This window comes from Podarcis tiliguerta (assembly GCF_965153285.1).
Source record: "Podarcis tiliguerta genome assembly, chromosome: 11".
Lineage (NCBI taxonomy): Eukaryota > Metazoa > Chordata > Lepidosauria > Squamata > Lacertidae > Podarcis > Podarcis tiliguerta.
Window position 1 is genome coordinate 17838480 of NC_139544.1, and position 6000 is coordinate 17844479.

The 6000-nt window shown below is 51.0% G+C and overlaps 1 protein-coding gene and 1 long non-coding RNA gene across 5 annotated transcripts in view; one reads left to right on the top strand and one right to left on the bottom strand.

The window, feature by feature from the left end:
• SNCAIP (synuclein alpha interacting protein) overlaps positions 1-1566 on the bottom strand; it is a 121030-nt gene extending 119464 nt beyond the window's left edge. The window contains exon 1 of one of the 4 annotated variants that reach the window (XM_083403837.1): positions 974-1566. The gene's annotated coding sequence lies outside the window, so the exon portion shown is untranslated. Of the gene's footprint in view, positions 1-969 lie in introns of all 4 variants that reach the window. The other 3 variants (XM_083403836.1, XM_083403833.1, XM_083403832.1) reach the window with 3 other exon arrangements.
• Positions 1567-1578: 12 nt separating this feature from the next.
• LOC310660099 lies at positions 1579-5580 on the top strand. The gene is made up of 3 exons (XR_014503182.1): positions 1579-1949; positions 2988-3016; positions 5277-5580. It is a non-coding gene; the product is annotated as an uncharacterized lncRNA (long non-coding RNA).
• Positions 5581-6000: the final 420 nt, after the last annotated feature.

Genomic DNA, 6000 nt, shown 5'->3' on the forward strand with positions numbered 1-6000 from the left:
TCACCACCAGGGAAGAAAGGGGTGTGTATGAGAGAGAGAGAGTGTGTGTGTGAGAGAGATTTCAGCAAAGGCTGCAGCAACAGAGAAGCTCTTGCCCCCCACATCATGGTGCCTTGGAGATGTCAAGAGTTTATAAAACGGAGGTGGGAAGAAGTGAGCACTTCCACCTCTCTCTCTGTGTGTGTTTTCTCTCCCTCCATTGATCTCTCTCTCTCTCTCTCTCTCTCTCTCTCTCTCCCTCTCCCTTAGTTCTTGATGTCATCCGATCCACGCGTATTCAAAAGCATCTCGAGACCCTTAGCGAGCGGATGACGGCGCGATGCTTGCGATTACAGACACAGTCACACCTCTCTCCGGGGTGTGTGTGTGTGCCAACTTCAATAAAATGGGAGGGGGGGTTTCCAGGTAAACCCCGCCCCATACCTTCGATCACGTGACACTATTTGAATGGCAATGCCCATCAACTTTGGGGTGGCCCTGGCCAATATTGTATTGGGGTGGGTGGGAAGCCCAAAGGACCTTGGCCCCCTAGGAATCGGCTCTGTTAAGCATCCCCCGTCCTCTCTCTCTCTCTCCCTCTCCTGCACACTTCTCCATCCCTCGCTTCCTTGACGCGCGTGGGGTGTCAGTCCCGCGACGGGGATCCTCGTGTGCGCAAGGAGCTCGGCGGGGAGCAGGCGGCGGAACAAGCGCCAGAGAGGCGACCAACACGAGGGACCTGCTGCTCTTGCCGCTTCTGGCTCGGACCTCGCCGGGTCCCGAGAGCCCGTGGCTCCTCTCCCCGCGAGGGAGCAGCTCTCTCCCTCGGACCCCCGAAGGCGAAGGGAGTCCCGAGCCAGCCGGGCTCGCCTTCTGCGCCTCCAGCGGCTTGGAGAGGGGCGGGACCCTGGGCGCAAACTTGTGGCTCCCCTCCTCTCCAACCCTCCAGCTCTTCTCCCCTCGGGCGCAGGAGGAACTACTGGCACTCACCCACCCCCGTCCGCGGCTCTCGGCTCTCCCTCCGCCGACGCCTCCGGGGACTCCGGCTCGCTCGCTCCCTCTCCTCTCCCGCCTCGCCGCTGTCTGGCTCCGGCAGCGCGCGGGCTTGGCGGGACGCGAGCGCCGGCTTCTCCAGGCTGCTTGCGTCACAATGAAGCGGAGGCCGTCCCCCGTCCCCCCCTACGCGCCGGGAATTCGGGGGGCTGTGATTGTGGTGCGGGGGAGGGAGGGGGTTTCCACGTGACTTCAAAGGAAGGCCTTGAGCTGGGGGGGGGGGAGACGAGGAAGAAGAAGGAGAAGAAGAAGAAGGAGGAGAGGAGAGAAGGCAAGGCGAGGTGGGGAAAGGTGGTCGGGATGGGAAGCTGCCGCCGCGCTCGCCGCTGCGTCTGGAGCTGCCCCGCTCGGCCGGCGCTGGATGCTGAAATAGCCCCTGGCAGCCCCCTCCCCCGGCCGCCCCTCGCCGGCCACGCGCTCCCAGGCTCTCCTGCTCATTCGTCTGGCGCTCGCTTTTCTCCCCCCCCCCTCCCAGTCGCCTCCCCCCCCCCCCGCGACACACGTTAGCTTTCTCTCTCTCTCTTTCGCGCAGTTCTTTGGCACGCATTCCTTTGCTCTCCTTCTCCCGGTTCTCTGCTTCACGCCCCCCCCCCCCCACGCCGTCATTTTCCTCTGGCAACACTTTCCATGTTTGCCCATCCGACACACTTTCTCTCGCCGCCGCCGCTCTTCCTCATCCTCCCTTGTTCTGTTCACACTCCTGCCTCTCCATCCCTCTTTTCCGCCCCCCCCCCCCGCAATTTGGCTTTCTTCACCTTTGGGGTGACTTTTCTCCAACGCCCGTAGCCAGGATTTATGATATTTGGGGGGGCGGGGTTCAGGACAACCGCCTGTCATCATCATCTGCCTGGCTCTGTCTAGCAGATTCGGAATGAAATGTCTCGACAGCGGTTGTTTTAGACTGGTAGAGTCGGAAGGTAAGATCCACTCATGGTTTGTAGTCTGCTTTTTGCCCATTCCTGTTTCAAGGCTTAAAAGGCTATAGCAGGGTACCCCAAACTTGGTACTCCAGCTGTTGCTGGATTACAACTCCCATCATCCCTAGCTAGCAGGGCCAGTGGTCAGGGATGATGGGACTTGTAGTCCCAAGAAAACAGTTAGAGACCCAAGTTTGGGAAACCCTGGATATAGCAAAACTTAGAATCATAGAGTCGGAAAGGACCATTAGGATCACCTAGTTCAAGGTCCTGCAATGCAGGGATATGCAGTTGTCCCAGACTGGGATCGAACCTGCAGCCTTGGCATTATCAGCACATGCTCTAACAAATTGAGCTATAGTACATATGAACTAGGGACGCGGGTGGCGCTGTGGGTTAAACCACTGAGCCTAGGACTTGCCAGTCAGAAGGTCAGCAGTTCAAATCCCCGCGACGGGGTGAGCTCCCATTGCTCGGTCCCAGCTCCTGCCAACCTAGCAGTTCAAAAGCACGTCAAAGTGCAAGTAGATAAATAGGTACCGCTCTGGCGGGAAGGTAAACGGCGTTTCTGTGCGCCGCTCTGGTTCGCCAGAAGCGGCTTGGTCATGCTGGCCACATGACCAGGAAGCTGTCTGCGGACAAACGTCGGCTCCCTCGGCCAATAAAGCGAGATGAGCGCCGCAACCCCAGAGTCGGTCACGACTGGACCTAATGGTCAGGGGTCCCTTTACCTTTACCTTTACATATGAACTAGTAGTCCTAACTCAGGGGTGAAGCCATGCTGAATGAGGCCTATGGGAGCAGGAGCCCAACAACATACTTCTTATTGACCCCAAGGTTCAGAAACCCCTGTCAAAACCTTTCTACAATTTCTACTTTTAGTTAAGTATTTTTAGTTATTTGCTTGCTTTGGGGGGGGGCAGCTGCCCCCCTGCCCCCTGGCTACGCTCATGTCTATGGCAATTTGTCATTTGATTTTTCTCTTTAACACCCTTTCTGTTGGTCCGTCTGCTGCACACCCCTCCTTCCGTCACTAAGGAGCAGCTCCGCCAGATTAAAATCTCAAGGTAGATGACATCTTTGTTGTTCGCCTTCGTTTGTGTTGTTCTAAGGACCTGTTGGGATCTGAAATAAAGGAAGACCAATGAAGCTACAGCAGTGGAGGGAAGGGCGGGGAGGAAGAGGCAGCCCCTTAAAATGGGAGACATTCCCTTCAAACCTAATTAGCCAGTTTCAGCAGGATTGCCTGGGCTTTAATTAAGGACTTTGCCCTCTTCCGAGACTTGGCAGAAGTGTCCAAGGCTGGCCTCAGCCGGTAGGAACAGACTGTTTTGGCCAATGTCCAAGTTACCCTTCTGGCTGAATGTGAAATGTTTGCACTGTTATGGTTCAGGATGCTTCCACATGTCGCTATCCTTCAAGAGCAGGTTCTCATCATTCACAGTGGCTCCGCTAAGACCATGCATCTGGTGCAGTAGCAGTGCTTGCTCCCATGCTGCACCCAGACTTTCCACCAAATTGCCATGTTGCTTGCGGCATTTCCCTCCGTGACCTGCAATGAAAATGCAGCTTCAGAATGTGCAAAAGCAAGCTTTATAATATAAGTGCCTGTCTTAGCACTGCCTTGTAGCTTCCTCTTCCTTGCTTAATAGTCCACAAAGAGGATGGAGGGTTCTTCTATTCGTTTCTGTACCTTCCCCTGGTTATTGTTCCACATTCTCCTAGAGAATTCTGGTCTTTGCTGAGAATACTGTAAAACGCCAGCCTGCAGTCTGTTGATGCCCCACAACATAGTGTGGAAAACCTTAACACATAACATAAACCACACAGCCCTGCTTATGAGTGTTTCTAGTTGGAATAGCAATCTAATATATATATATATATATATATATATATATATATATATATATATATAAGCAAATATTTCTCTTTTCATCTGAAACAGTATAGCTGATCTGCAGCAACAAGTTATGATTTGAAAGCTCATGTGTCTGGGGGTGGGGAAATGAAGTTTAAAAATTCATCCAAGTTGCTACCACACCTTGGAATTCAGATACTAATGTTGTCATGACCCCTGAATCTAGCAATGATCTGGACCAGGGCCGTGGGCTGGTCCACCATCCCTCAGCCCATGTGGTGGGCTGGACTATATTTTTGGGGGAGAAATGAACGAATTCCTATGCCCCACAAATAACCAAGAGATGCATTTTAAATAAAAGCACACATTCTACTCATGTAAAAACACGCTGATTCCTGGACCGTCCGTGGGCTGGATTGAGAAGGTGATCGGGCCGCATCTGGCCTGTGGGCCTTAGGTTGCCTACCCCTGATCCGGACACAGTCAGAAGCTGCAGGGGCACCAAACACGGAGAACATTGGTCATGAGGCTGAGGAATTAGATGCCTGCCATTGCACACCACAGTCCGGTGGAGCAGGAAACATACTAGGACAGAAGCTGTGGAAGGAAGGAGTGCTTGTCTTCAGGCCAGGGGTTTGGCACGTTAAGGATCTGAAGTTCTTCACAAAGGGGTGGAGTTAGAAGAAGTAGTCTGGAGATAGAGGTCACCTGAGACTGATTGGAGTTGGAGTCCAATAACATAACTCCTGTCTTCCACTGCCTCCTGCAGTTGAGTCTGACCAAACTGCGGGAGGCAGTGGAAGACAGGAGTGCTTGGCGTGCTCTGGTCCATGGGGTCACGAAGAGTCGGGCATGACTAAACGACTAAACAACAACAATATTTGGAGGGTTGCAGGTTCCCCATCCCTACTGTAGACAACAGACCACAGCTTCTACACCTTCCAAGATTTAAGTCATTAGGGTGGACAGTCAACAAAGAAAGATAGGGCAGGCATAGAGATTGCAAGAGTCAAGAGGTTATAGCAGGGGTCAGCAACCTTTTCCAGCCTTTTTCAGCAACCTTTTTCGGTCCACCGTCTCTCAGACCGTGTGTAAATTAGACATTTTGGGGGAAAAAATAAACAAAGTCCTATGCCCCACAAATAACCCAGAGATGCATTTTAAATAAAAGCACACATTCCACTCATATGAAAACACGCCAATTCCCGGACAGTTCATGGGCCGGATTGAGAAGGCAAATGGGCCACACCCGGCCCCCAGGTCTTAAGTTGCCTACACCTGGGTTATAGAAAAAAGAAGTTGGAAAGGAACAAATTAGTAGGCTTCTCCCTGTGAACGTTTGCACCACCATAAGATGGTCTGTATTATTGCCACATTTTATGGTTACCATCAAATCTACTCTTTCATAAGCTATTGATAATATGATCCTATTAGTAATTAGTTATCATTATTCTGTTTTGTTGTTGTAGGATTTCCCTCTCCAGGCTGGTTGGAGCCGAATATATTTTCCATGTAAAGGAACTGACCCTTTGTAAATCTGACAGCCTTCCCTCATATCAAGGACAAAACTCCCACGGGGTTTTTAATGCAAATGAATTCTTGGCCTTTTCAAAACTGCACCTTCTCCATGTAACAGGAGGGGGAAAGCTGATTCCACCACCTCTTGATGTTTGAGAGCATAAAGGGTTAATTAAACTTTTGTGCAAAGCGATACATGTTTCCTTTGCCAGATCAGATCATAAATAAAAGGAGTTTATTTCCAGCTGCAATTAATGAGTAGATGAGGATGATACTGCTTTGTTTGTTTCCAAATAAATATTGACTCTTTTGTTTATTTAGTACAGATTATCTAGTACATCACTAGTGACTGTTCTAATGAGGTCATTTAAGGTGAGCATGGACAGAATAAATATATGGAGAGAATGCCTATGTCCTCCCACCTTCTGCTCACCCCACTATAGTTAATGGCAAAATTTCCACTAACTCCAGTAGGTTCATTTTCAGCCATAAATACCAGGATTGACAGAGCAGTTCTTCAGATCTAGTCAGTCTGTCATATGCACTGTCAAAGACAGCTTGTTCATTCAAGGTTCAATTGTTGGAAGGAAAGATAAAATCTCTTGGGGCCTGGGGAGGCCCAGCCCAGGGATATGTAAATTACCATGGGGGGAAACTAAGGCTAAATTGTTAATA